Source organism: Mytilus edulis, chromosome 11 (genome assembly GCF_963676685.1).
Source record: "Mytilus edulis chromosome 11, xbMytEdul2.2, whole genome shotgun sequence".
In the NCBI taxonomy this organism is placed as follows: Eukaryota; Metazoa; Mollusca; class Bivalvia; order Mytilida; family Mytilidae; genus Mytilus; species Mytilus edulis.
Window position 1 is genome coordinate 16,138,103 of NC_092354.1, and position 13,030 is coordinate 16,151,132.

Consider the following 13,030-nt stretch of genomic DNA (forward strand, 5'->3'; position numbering starts at 1 on the left):
GACAAATTTTCCTAACGGTTTTATTTTATTCCGGTATCAAAAGTCGGACACAAGAAAAATTGGAATTTCAATTGTTTTTCCTTCATTGATACAGTATTTCATATAAATTTCACTCATAGATATATTTTAAGCTGTCCTTATGATGTGTTTAGAATTACTCTAACCGTTAAAAACACGTTCTGCAAGCTTCAATCGTAATACTATGAAACATTTAAATACATACTTTAGACAGACAACTTTGAGAGGGTTGTTTGGGTTTTACAGAATCAAATTATAAGACATATCGAGAATTATGGGGAGGAAAAAAAGGGGGGGCATATATAAAAATTCTCTTATAAAAATGAAGAATAAGGAATAGAAATGGAGGATCTTTCGTCGATACCATCGAGTTCCAAAGGGATACTTCCATAAAATCCTATGCTGTCGAACTTTGAAAGTGAGGTTAAGGTGGTATGGGTGTCTTCCTCCATCTTGGATTGTAAAAAACAGAGAATCAAAGGTCCAGATTTTCCATCAAGTTAGCAAAATTTGATGCAGGAATGCAGATGTTTAATGTACATTTTCATTTAAAAGTACCAATTTATAAGAATATAACTTCTAAATATTGATATTTTTACAAATGTTAATTATTTTTGGTTGTTTTTATCCTTTTTTAAAATTGGCATTTTAAGGGGAGGTAACTCTAAAAAAGTGCATTTTCTGAAGGATTCTGTATGGAATTTTCCTATTTTGTATTTTAGCCGGAAAAAACGTATGGTGACCCAATCTTTTCTTTTGATATTCTCAAAGCAGTGTCTGAAAGCTATCTTTTCCTGAAGTATTTAACAATTCTATCATTTTGTTTAGTTTCTAATCACAAAATGGTGTTTTTTCCTGTATAATCCATACAAAATGTGTCATTTTGCCCCGTCCTGTAGCTTGAGAAAATGCGCGGTGACCTATCATTTTTATTATATTTTTCAACATGTATCAATAGATACAACGTTTTGGCAAAGTATGAACAAATTCTATCATTTTTATTTTAGACTCCCATACCACCTTAAAGTTTGAAAATGCAAAAACAAAACCTGTCATCCAAATTAATTTCCTTTAAGTAGTATAAGAAATTTTCTCTTGAAGAAACAATCCTTAACGAGAATTGAATGTTTTACAAACAATATTTGTATCGAAAAAACTTTTAAAACGTTGAAGAATACAATACGCATATGTTCTGTTCTGTCAGAGACGAGTTTGAAAGCGAACATAATGAACTAGCATCGTTTAAACAAATCTTATAAAACATATATTAGAAAGATTTTAAGGCCGTTGGACCACTCTCGCTTGTGGCTTAACATTTTCGTTTTTAATATATTTTCTGATTATCATTTTTAAGGAATGCGTATCCATTGCAGCACTCTTTCGTATTCCATGGTTCTGTCACGGCAAATCTCAATATAACCGCCAATAAAACTATTCAAACTTGATCACCGAGAGCCACTGCAAGTCTCAATCACTTGATAGACGTTCAATTTAAAAGTAATTTTTTCTGAAAACCAATTTTACCTCAGGGTAGAGCTGTAATTATGGACGATCATTCTATCTTGACAAGATGACAAAATATGAAATTGCAACGCTGAGATTAAATATTTACTTTAATATCAAATGATAAATTACCACAAATATAGTATCTCGCCAAATGTTGTGGAAAAAATAACGATAATCTATCAATAAAATGCAACGTAAAAATAACATGTTACAATTTCTGAATTTTAAAGCCTATGTCGCGTTCCTCACCCTTACTTGTTATATCGTGCACATTTTACAAAAATGTTTCGAAGATTCGACTGGAATGCACGGACACCCTTTTATATATTAAAACACATGGATGTGCACCGGTACTGGTGGACATTCAGTCAGCCAAAGCTCGATTACCATGATGTTATATGATTGATTGATCGATTGGTGGTTGCTTAACGTGAAGTGGCAAATATGTCACGCAAGGAATGTATATTTGTCTCTGGTAAAATATTGATTTAATATATCTAAAATTTCATGGCTTTGCACTTGTAATATCAGCAGAGCATTAATTCTATAATTCGAATAGAAGTGGTCCTAATGCAAGTGTACGCATACATGTACATTTGATTGATTTTAAAACATTTAAATACTAAAGAAAAGATGGATATTGGTCTGTTTTGAAGAGTAGTTGTATAAACTTAATTTTCAAAATAGTTACAAATTTCAACCAATAATTATAGGTTATTACATATGTTTTAATAATTATTTACATAATGTCGATTTCAATCTTACGCAGTCCATTTATGTAATACTATTTTGAGCGTTTGATCTTCAAGGGTACTAAATATTTGTATGTGTGTAAGTTTGTTTATATTTTTTTGTGTCCGTCGTCTCTTTAAAACTTTAATAATGTTGATTTGAAGATTTGCAATACATCATAGTTATCTCTATTGAGTGGACAACTGCATTTAAGTATAAATACACAGAGCTAAAGGAAACCATTATATTCACTGAGGTTAAACGAGATTAACAGATACGTTTATTTAATTGGTCATAAATGTTTGATACAAGGGAAGATAACTCTTATCTGATCACAGGACGACAAATTTAGATTTATTGCCAATTAACGTGAATTGTTAAGTTTAAGCCCAGGTAAACGACAGAGCTGTGAATGGAAACTTCAATAGATATATTTATAAGATGGAGTATTTAGAAATGTAGTTACTGTAGTTAAATATAATACGTCAACAAGACAGAATTAAACTGGAGCACTGGTGAGATAAATTAACATTGGTGTCGGGGGGTGGGGTAGGAGATGCAACTATCAGTGGTGGATCCAGAAATTTTCATAAGTGGGGGCCCACTGGATGCCTAAGAGGGTGCCCGATTTCGTCACGCTTCAGTGATTCCCTAAATAAGCAAACAAATTTTTTTCTCAAAAGGGGGGCACGGGCCCCCTGCCCCCCCCCCCTTAATCCGCCTCTGACTATCGTCCTCTTGTTGCAATTAAAAATGACAGAGTAGTAATAGACTAAATGTATGAGATTATAGAAGGTTGTTTTTCTTTGCATGTCAATTTCAGAAGTTTGCCACCCCCATAACTTTCCAATTTTCCCCATATGCAAGAACTGTTAAGCAATTTCCAACGAGTGTACCAATTTTGTAAAATAAGACACACTACAGAAAATCCTTCTTATTAATAAAAGAATGTTCAACATTAACGTAGTTTTATAAAAAAAAAAAAACAACAAAAAACAAACAAACCATTTACACGTAAAACTATTCGTATTTGAACACTTCTGATTATTGTTTTCTATGAAGTATAGTTATTATCAACTACAAAAAAAGTGCAATTTCAGGAGTACTCAAAGAATTATTAATGTTTACCTAGGTCCAAGTTCCCGATTTTTTTAAACTTATAAAAATTTATATCAAATCTCTTTTATTTCAAATTTTACATTTAGAAAATAGAAAATTTAATATATATACAAATTCATCACCTAAGAAAATAAATAGTGTTTACAGATTTTTTCACATGTATTGTACATCCTTTAAAATCGTGAATTTCCAAATAAGCAACTAGGTTATAATTGTTCAGATTTGTCAGATCTGAGGCATCGTAAATGTATAGGAATGGTTGATTAGATGTTTACTATTTGAAGGGGAATCCATGTCATCTAAAAGATATATCACAATTTTACACCAAATCAATCTCTGTTTAACTCATTAATTCCGTGTATCATCAACGTTCTCAAATTTCTTTAAATACTCGAAAATGTGTAAACAAAAATAAAATAAAATGAAACCCGTACCAAAATGGTTTTAATAATGAATTCTTAAGTTAAGAACTATTTACAAAAACTCGTAAATTACAACTATTTCGAACTTATCGCAAAGTAATTTTATTGTACGGTTAACCTATTGAAAAAAAATATGTGAAAATGATTTACATTTTGACACGGTTATTTAACAGAAACGTTTTTATTCCGGACTATTTGAGGGTATTCGATTACGGTCTGTTGTTCTCGTGTGATTTTAAGTAAAAGTAACTGTCAAGCTTGTCTTGTCTTGTTGACATTCCTCTGTCAAATTACAATTTAAATTCATAAAAGGTGAATGCATTGTGTTCGTTTTTAAAGGTAAACAAATATCAGATTAACATTGTATACATATGCGCTATATGTAAACGTAAAAGACTATGAAAAAGAAGATGTGGTATGATTGCCATTGAGACAACTCTCCACAAGAGACCAAATGACACAGAAATTAACAACTATTATAGGTCACCGTACGGCCTTCAACAATGAGCAAAGTCCATACCGCATAGTCAGCTATGAAAGTCCCCGAAATGACAATGATAGACACAAAAAAAAAAACGCAATCTCACAAACCGTGATTTCACATAACGTAGTTGAAACGTACTGCCACATGTTTGTGCCTGTCCAAAGTCAGGTACCTCTAGTCGTTGTTAGGCTTGCGTATTTTATTTTTTTTTGAAAACTTTTGGTTCGATGGTTTATTTCGAAGTTAAGTGTTGTGTCTTTTTCGCTGCTGAACTGAAATACTTTTTACACATCGTGACTTGGACGAAAGAGTTGTCTCAATGGCGCTGATACCAAATCTCCTTTTTTACAATCAACATTATTGTTTAGGGGCCATTTGAAGTCAGCCTTCTTGTGCAGGATTTTATCCCTGCGTTGAAGACCGGTGGCCTTAAGTTGTTTTCTGCTCTTTGTTCAGGTAGTTGTCTCTTTGACATATCCCCGGTTTCCATATTCTATTATACAATATTTAAACGTTAAAAATATTTATAAAACAATTCTTTTAATATAATCATTTTGAGCAAGTGATATCTATATTACATCCTGACAAACACAAACAGTTCATTTCTGAATCTTTAAACAAATGCGCCCATTGACCACTTTACACATATACATTGTGTCGGACAAACGAACTTTATGAAGTATTTATTTCATTTTGCTAGAAAAAATATTTACTTAATTTCTTTATAATTCCACAGAGCATACTAGACCATTAAACAAACTTTAAGTATCATTTAGAACGGAAACCTTTAAGCTGCTCAAAATATTTATCAGATTGATGAAATATTTATATCGCAATTAAAAGTTAAAGTTAAATGGTTTAATAATTTTCCAGTTAACAAATGTGTGTTTGTTTTTCTTCATGAAGGGGGCGTAACCCTTTTGCATATCGGGATATATGATAGAGGCAAATATTCAATATTTGTATTAATTGTGATACGTGATCCAAAACAAATATTTCATTACATTTTTGTTTATTTTCTATCCAGCCTTTGTTTGAAGGGTACAGGAGAACGCTTAATCAAGCTTTCCTCGAAAGGAAGTAAAACTGAACATATTTCCCTAAATTATACCACTCAAAAAATTTTGGAATGGCAGATTATAAGTCTTTCTCTATGTTTTCATTTTTTTTATTTAGCCTTTTTTTCTAACTTAAGTTTGCATAGGCCTTTACTGCAGCATTATTGCTTGATCTTCCAGTGGCTAATATTTCAAGCATGAGCAAGACGAAAACAAATAAAAACACAAATTCAGTAGTTGCCGTTTGTTGATTTTGTTCATACGTGTTTCTCTTTTTTTATATATAGATAAGACCGTTGGATTTCCCGTTTAAATGGTTTTACACTAGTAATGTTTTGGGGCCTTTTATCATGTTTATAGCTTGTTGTACGGTGTGAGTCAAGACTCCGTATTGAAGACCGTTACCTGACCTATAATGGTTTACTTTTATTAATATTGACTTGAATGGAGAGTTTTCTCATTGGCACTCATACCACAACTTCCTAAACATATAAACAATAAATCAAGAAAGTTACTTTTGCCAAATCGGCCGACCAGCCTGTAGGACTGTCACTCACAATAGACTATGCTGACAAAGGTCTGAAGAAATGCTTTGCAATAGGTCCCCAAATATTTACATGTAAAAATATTGTTGCATATGTTCTTGAACGTACAGAAATTGTTGTGACCTGTTTGACAAAACCTAATGAATCGAATACTGTACCAGACCAATACATACCTACGCACAATGAAAAGCAAAGAAGAAATCACGATCTTCAATGTAAATTATTTGAACACCCAGTTTTCAGTTAATTCTCATCTATAGTAATATCGTCCTGAACATGCATGAAATATTTGCCACTGGACGTTGAGCAACCAACACTATATAATCACTGATATTAATAACCCAGGGATCAGCTCATAAGAAAATTCGATAATATCATATAAAAATTGATGACCTGTTGTAGTTGAATTCCATGTTTGTGATCTTTTGGTTGACAGTAGCTCATTTGCAAGAGTAACATATCTCAACATTCTTATATACATTAATTTTTTTTAAGCTTGAACAAACTTCACAGAAAACGAAATGTTTGTTTTGTTTTGATCTCCAGGCACTATTATTTTGCTCAGCGTTAAATGAAATCCCCACCACCCCCACCCCCGCCCCATTTTCCCCACTCTCAGCGACGCTCTCAATCTTTTTATGGCTTCATCAATGCAAACAATCCAACATATAAATCTATTTATTTCTTTAACAATAAAAGGCTTTTTATTCCTCATCGTCATTATTTTTCTTTTAACCACTCCCCCCCCTAAAACCCCCCAAAAAACCACTTCCTCATCCCAACAAAAAATATTCTGTCTTCTTTTAAAGTTTGCAATACAAATATTACCGACCAATAGACTTTAAAGTCGATCGGGAAAGAGATACTAGTAGCTATTTTGGAATTTTTCCTTCTTCATAAATTCAAGGACGAATACCAGATGAATACAAAGTGATATCTTATATACAACTTTTCCTATCTTTAAAAGAGCAGATTTCATTTTATTTCATCTTTATGTTAAAAGCAGTTTAACGTTCGAAAGCTTCATTCATATTCACAAAAGGGCCATATTTTTTTTCTGTTATTCAAATATATTTAAGGCCATTAAATAAATACTGCTATGTTTAAATATACAAATTGGCAGAGTTTCAAATCGGGTGACATGCATTTGCACCTATTTGCAATTCATTCACATGTATTATGAATAATCAGATGAGATAGAATCAATAATTTTATTTTATATAAAGATACTTCAAACGAGTTTGAATTACATCCTATGTATTTTTGTACACCGTACATGTACTGAAATTATTGTTGCAGATTCTTCCGGTTTTTTTCAAATATTGGTTGTAGTATTAAAAATATCTTGAATATTGTTTATAACCACAAAAAGATCAAGCTGTTCATATGAACACACAATACCACGGAATTTCTGATCCGATTTGAAAAACTAGATTTTTTTCCCTCAAACTATTGAACTGGTTATGACTTGACAGTAATGCTTGAAAAACTAATATGACGAAGGAAAACATTTCACATTAAGTTTATTTAAGAATTGAATGCTTCTTTTTGTAACTTTATTGGGGTGTATTTTTTAAAAAGCGTTGACCGAAGTACATTTTGCATGAAGCGCGGAAACGCTTCATTCTAAAAATGTGCACACGGTCAACCGGGTTTTACAACCCTATGAAGTTACAAAAAGAAGCATTCAATACTTATATTTACATTTTTATAGCTAGGACCATGAAGACACGATTTTTTATCAAGTTTTATTATATTTATCTGTGCACTTTATTGTGGCACCTCGTGTCATCATGAATGATAATTTTTATTGTGTAATGAAATTGACTAAGGAATAACGCGAGATTGCAGTGTAGCCAATCAGAATAACGTATTATAATGAAACATACATCTAATGTTATTATTATTCAACAAAAAAGTCTTCTTTAAAGAGTCTTAGAAAGCATAACATTTTGCAATACCAAAATACAAGTACATTATACTGACAGAATCAATATAACCAAAAGTGTAGCAAAACATATTAAAGGAGTAGGTCCAGTAAGACCCTTTTTTGGCCCCAAAATATAGCAGTTTTACAAAATCGTTAAAATGTAAACTTTTAGTCATTTATTGGATAGTAGAAAGATTCTGCTACATAAATATGGGCTCTTTTTGACAATACAATGCACATATATTGAGAACTAACACCATTAATTCATGCTAAATTACTGAAATCTTCACAATTCCTGCATTTTAGTTAAATTTTAGACGGTTTCTGTGTAAAACGAAAGTGGCCGCATTCGTGTTCATCCAAAATATTGAAATGGAAGTTGTATTTGATGATAATACATAACATATATAAAGATTGAGGATGAACACGGATGCGGCCACTTTCGTTTTTGACAAAAACCATCTGAAAAGTGACATTTTTTCGCACATTTGGTAGATTTCTCTTATTTGAGCCTGAATCGGATCGTTTTTAATGACTAAATACGTTAAAATCTTTTACATAAATTAATTGCATCATATGAAATAGACACTTAAGTGTTTAAAAAGTGGTCAAAATCTTTCGTCAGATGAAACTGAAATTTGAGGCCAAAATCGGTCCTTACGTGACCTACTCCTTTACAAGTACATTATACCGACAGAATCTAAAACAAGACAAGAACTACCAAAGAAGAGAAAACTATCAAAAAGCCACAAAGTGGTCTTCAACTAAACGCAAAATCTAGCACCAGGCCAGCTGCAGCTGGCACTTCTAGTTTACAGAAATAGTACCACACTAAACTCCAAAACATATTTAAATGTTCCAAACTTTAAACTGAAACCTACACACTATAAGAAGTCAAGGTCGTTAAAAACTTCCATCATCATCACAAAAACAAAGTAGTTCCCCAAATATAAGAAGTATTGAAGCCCACGGCAATAGATACACAGTAAGCACCAAACTCCGTACAGTGATCGTTTCCGTTCCGGAACTTTTTTCCTTTACTCCATCAATTAGTGTAGAGTAGTATGCGGATCGGATCTGAACTGCCGGGGAGTTTGAGTCAGCATCGCCACAATTTTGCGCCTGTCACAAGTCAGGAGACTCTGGCCTTTGTTAGTCTTGTTTGAATTTTAATTTTAGTTTCTTGTGTATAATTCGGAGTTTAGTATGACGTCCATTATCACTGTACTAGTATACATATTTTTAAAGAGCAAGCTGAAGGAGGCCTACGGGTGCGGGAGTTTCTCGCTACATTGAAGACCCATTGGTGGCCTTCGGCTGTTGTCTGCTCTATGGTCAGGTTGTTGTCGCTTTAACACATTCCCCATTTCCTTTCTCAATTTAAGCAATTATTATACTATATGTTCTTATTTCTAAAATTTGTTCGAACATATGTTCAGTCCAGACGTTAAGGTGTAACACCACTAATTCGGGCCCGGCCAGAAAGAACATACAGAAAGTAGTACATATTAAACACAAAATAGTTCCTACTCATGGACATAACTTTCAAAATATTTAGAGTATTTTATTAATTTTGGTATCAAATGAAAGTTGCATGACTGGTGATCATTGTAGAGTAATTTTTGACTGATAAATTTGAATAATAAAAAAATGGCATGAAAATTAAAAAGGAGGGTACATTTTGCCTTTTTGTCAGATCGGAAGTGCCTGTTTTGGTACATCCGAAGTTCCGGGGACCAGTTCTTTCTTCTATGCAATGTAAGGTATGTTGATTTTTTCAGTACAGGACACAAGAAGGTGTTGCTTTGACATGCAATGATTGTCACTTTAATTTGAACTTAAGATAAAAGAGCTGTGACCACTCGAAATTGAGGAATTTAACATAGAAAGCAATGGGGCCATTAATTAGTGGTGTACTTCCTTAACAACCATTGAACATTAAACAGCCTATTTTCATTTTAATGTGACAAGTACAATTATATGTGAACATGAATAAAACTACATAAAATTTTCATATGAAATCTTTTTATGACCATCATGAAATGGATTAGAATTTTTATTCGTTTTATTTGTTATTTTGACAGGATGAAGTAGGGTTTAATGTTAATGTATAAGAATTAAAATATTTTAAATATCAGTAAGAACATTGACATTATAGAGATTATTAGCATATATAAAAATAAGAAGACGTGGTATAATTGGCAATGAGACAACTCTACACCAGAGACCAACTAAATAGAAGTTTACAACTATACTTAGGTAACCGTACGACCTTCAACAATGAACAATAAGCTATACAATGCCCAAAATGACAAATGTAAAATACCTCAAATAAGAAAACTAACGGCCTGAATTATAAACAAAAATTGACGAAAAACAAATGTGACAGACATTAACCAACGAAAATCTCTGTGCTAAAAGTTTGATGCTCCCGTATGTCTGGTACTATGTCTTTTATTATTGCTTTAATTGTCTGTTTCTTCCTCTAACCGGATAGTGCATTTCCCGGAACTTGTTAATATTTACCTCGGAACCAAACGATCTGAAAACGTACACATTTAAGGACTTCTATAGTTTGAGAGCGGCTGTGATATTCATATTGAATGAATGAATGAATACTTTATAGCAAAAAGCATATATGCTATAGCAACGAAATTTAAATAGTTATAAGAAGATGTCGTATGCCAATAAGGCAACTCCCAATCCAAGTCACAATGTGTAAAAGGAAAACCATTATAGGTCAAAGCACGGTCTTCACCAAAGAGCCTTGGCTCACACAGAACAGTAAGCAAGCCTGAAACGCCTGCATATTGTAGATAAATATTTTTCAATTTTTTTATTTAATAATGAATCTGACCTTGAATATATGTTCAGTTCAGATGTAGATGAAAGGGTCGTTCCATTCACCACCGACACATTCATGTAAGACGCTAGTAGATCTATTTTCAATTTAACAGTCTTATGAACAAGAGGAAAATATTTAAAAAAATCGTTATGGTTCATGGTGAAATAAAGTAGGGCTTTCAATAACAATGTCTTTGAATTAAAATCATATTTTAATCTCCACTGAGCTGGATGAAATAAAATGGATTTTATATACGGAACGTATGAATTGGATTTGTCGACGTGAATGTGGAGAAAAAATATCAAGACTTTGATGTATTGCCTGAGAAAAAAAAGGCTACTATAACAACCAGAAATATCTTAGTCGTACATATATATTCTTAACTTAGACGAAAGTGAATATAGTATAAAAGCTTGCATTATCATTCCACTTAAACTGTCTCAAGAGAATTATTTTACCAAGTTTGTCAATATCAAATGCGAAATAATGTAAAGTTAAACTCTTAGTTAGGCCGTTAGTTTTCTCGTTTGAATAGTTTTACATCGTCATTTCGGGGACGACTTTTATAGCTGACTATGCGATATGGGCTTTGCTCGTTGTTGAAGGCCGAACGTTGACCTATAGTTGTTAATTTCTGTGTCATTTTGGTCTCATGTGGAGAGTTGTCTCATTGAAAATCACACCACATCTTCTTTTTTTATACTTAATAATGAAAAAGGAAATTATGTCACGAGAGATATTCCAAGCAGGATTGACGATATTTATGTTAAATTCATTGATGTACTGATTATGTTATCATATGACCTGTGTTTCAAAATTCTTGACAACTTTCTTTTTTTTTCATAATTATCTTTTTTCAATGAGCTAATGTTCTACTACAGTTGGAAACACACTGGTTGAAAATACGGTAATGTTTCCAACGGGACGATGATTTGTTTGTGTTATTAATTTTCTTAAATTCTACAGCAAAAGTTCTTTTATATTTCTAAAAATCTAATTGCTTATATTAAACCTGTTTTTAAGGAATACACCTCTTCCTGGTAAAATGGGTTTTAAATTATTATATAACGAAATTTAATACCAATAAAAGGCGCGTGTGTCTACTTAAGATTAACCAACCTGAAAGCATAATCTCTAATTAATTAAAGATCAATTACTTAACGAATTAAATGCAGTGTGCACTGCATTATAAAATATTAACACATGGCAAGAGTAAAATCCCTTTGTTTTTACTGTGCTATAATCTGGATAATGCACAGCAAAGGTGTGCATTAACTACCCCAGATATACTGCACAGTTCAAATCTATTTTTACCTTTAGGGGCGGTTCCTGGATTTTGAAAGGGGAGTTATTCTATCAATTTAAAAAAAATATCATAGAGTGTATCGAGACTAAAGACAATATTAACGATTTTAAGCTAAAACACGATATTTTGTCCAATCCAAGGGTTAACGACCTGCTCCCACCCCTGAATCCGCCTTTTGCCTTGAAAGTACGACAAAGTTGAACTTCGTACAAACATCGTAGTTTCAAAATAGGAAAAAGAAAGGTTTCTCATTCCTTTAATTTTTTTTATCTTAGCTGGTACATAAACTATTTTATTATATTTTGTGTACAACGTAAATCTAAATCAGTGTTTTTAAAGTTAGAAAGATAGTTAAAACATTTTTTGGTAATTTCTGCCAAAAAAGAAATGTATCTAAGAATATCCGAATAAAAGAAATCTGATTTGGATTAGGTTCAGACTCAATGGAATTTATAACGACTTTTTTGAATATCTATTCCTATAAAGGGACTATTTTTGGATCGAATTTAATGAGACCATATTTAAGTTTGTTTTAAAACAGGGTGATTTGCTGGAGCTCAATCAGACATCATTTAGATGGTTGTGTTTTAAAAAGTTATACAGTAAATAAAAAGAAATGGGAGGGGGAGGGGGGTTGCGGGGAGTAAAAGGTTTTGAAAGAGAAACGTATTTTCTGTTTATTTAACATTTTACATTAGGTAATATAATATCTTCCTCGGTTCTTTTTCTCCCTAACCATATCATTGAGGGAAAGAAATTCAAAGCAAGTAATCTAATTTAAACTCAATAACCCTTCAATGCATTTATGGTTTTTTTTCATACACCAGGGTTGGATCCAGCCATTTTAAAAAGGGGGTTCCAAACCCAGGACAAAGGGGGGTCCAACTATATGTCCCCCATCAAAAGCATTGATCGTCCCAAAAAAAAAGGGGGTTCAAACCCCCCCCCCCCCCCGGAACCCTCCCCCTGGATATGCCACTGTACACCGATTTGAAAGTACACAATTTGCCAAAGTCTTAATCATCACCAATTAAATAAAAATTGGAAATAAATTTAACGGAAACG

The 13,030-nt window shown here is 32.5% G+C and overlaps 1 protein-coding gene across 21 annotated transcripts in view; it reads right to left on the reverse strand.

Moving 5' to 3' along the window:
- The window catches only part of LOC139495223 (receptor-type tyrosine-protein phosphatase epsilon-like), a 61,182-nt gene that overhangs the window by 40,156 nt on the left and 7,996 nt on the right, over positions 1-13,030 (reverse strand). The gene's annotated exons all lie outside the window — the stretch shown is intronic.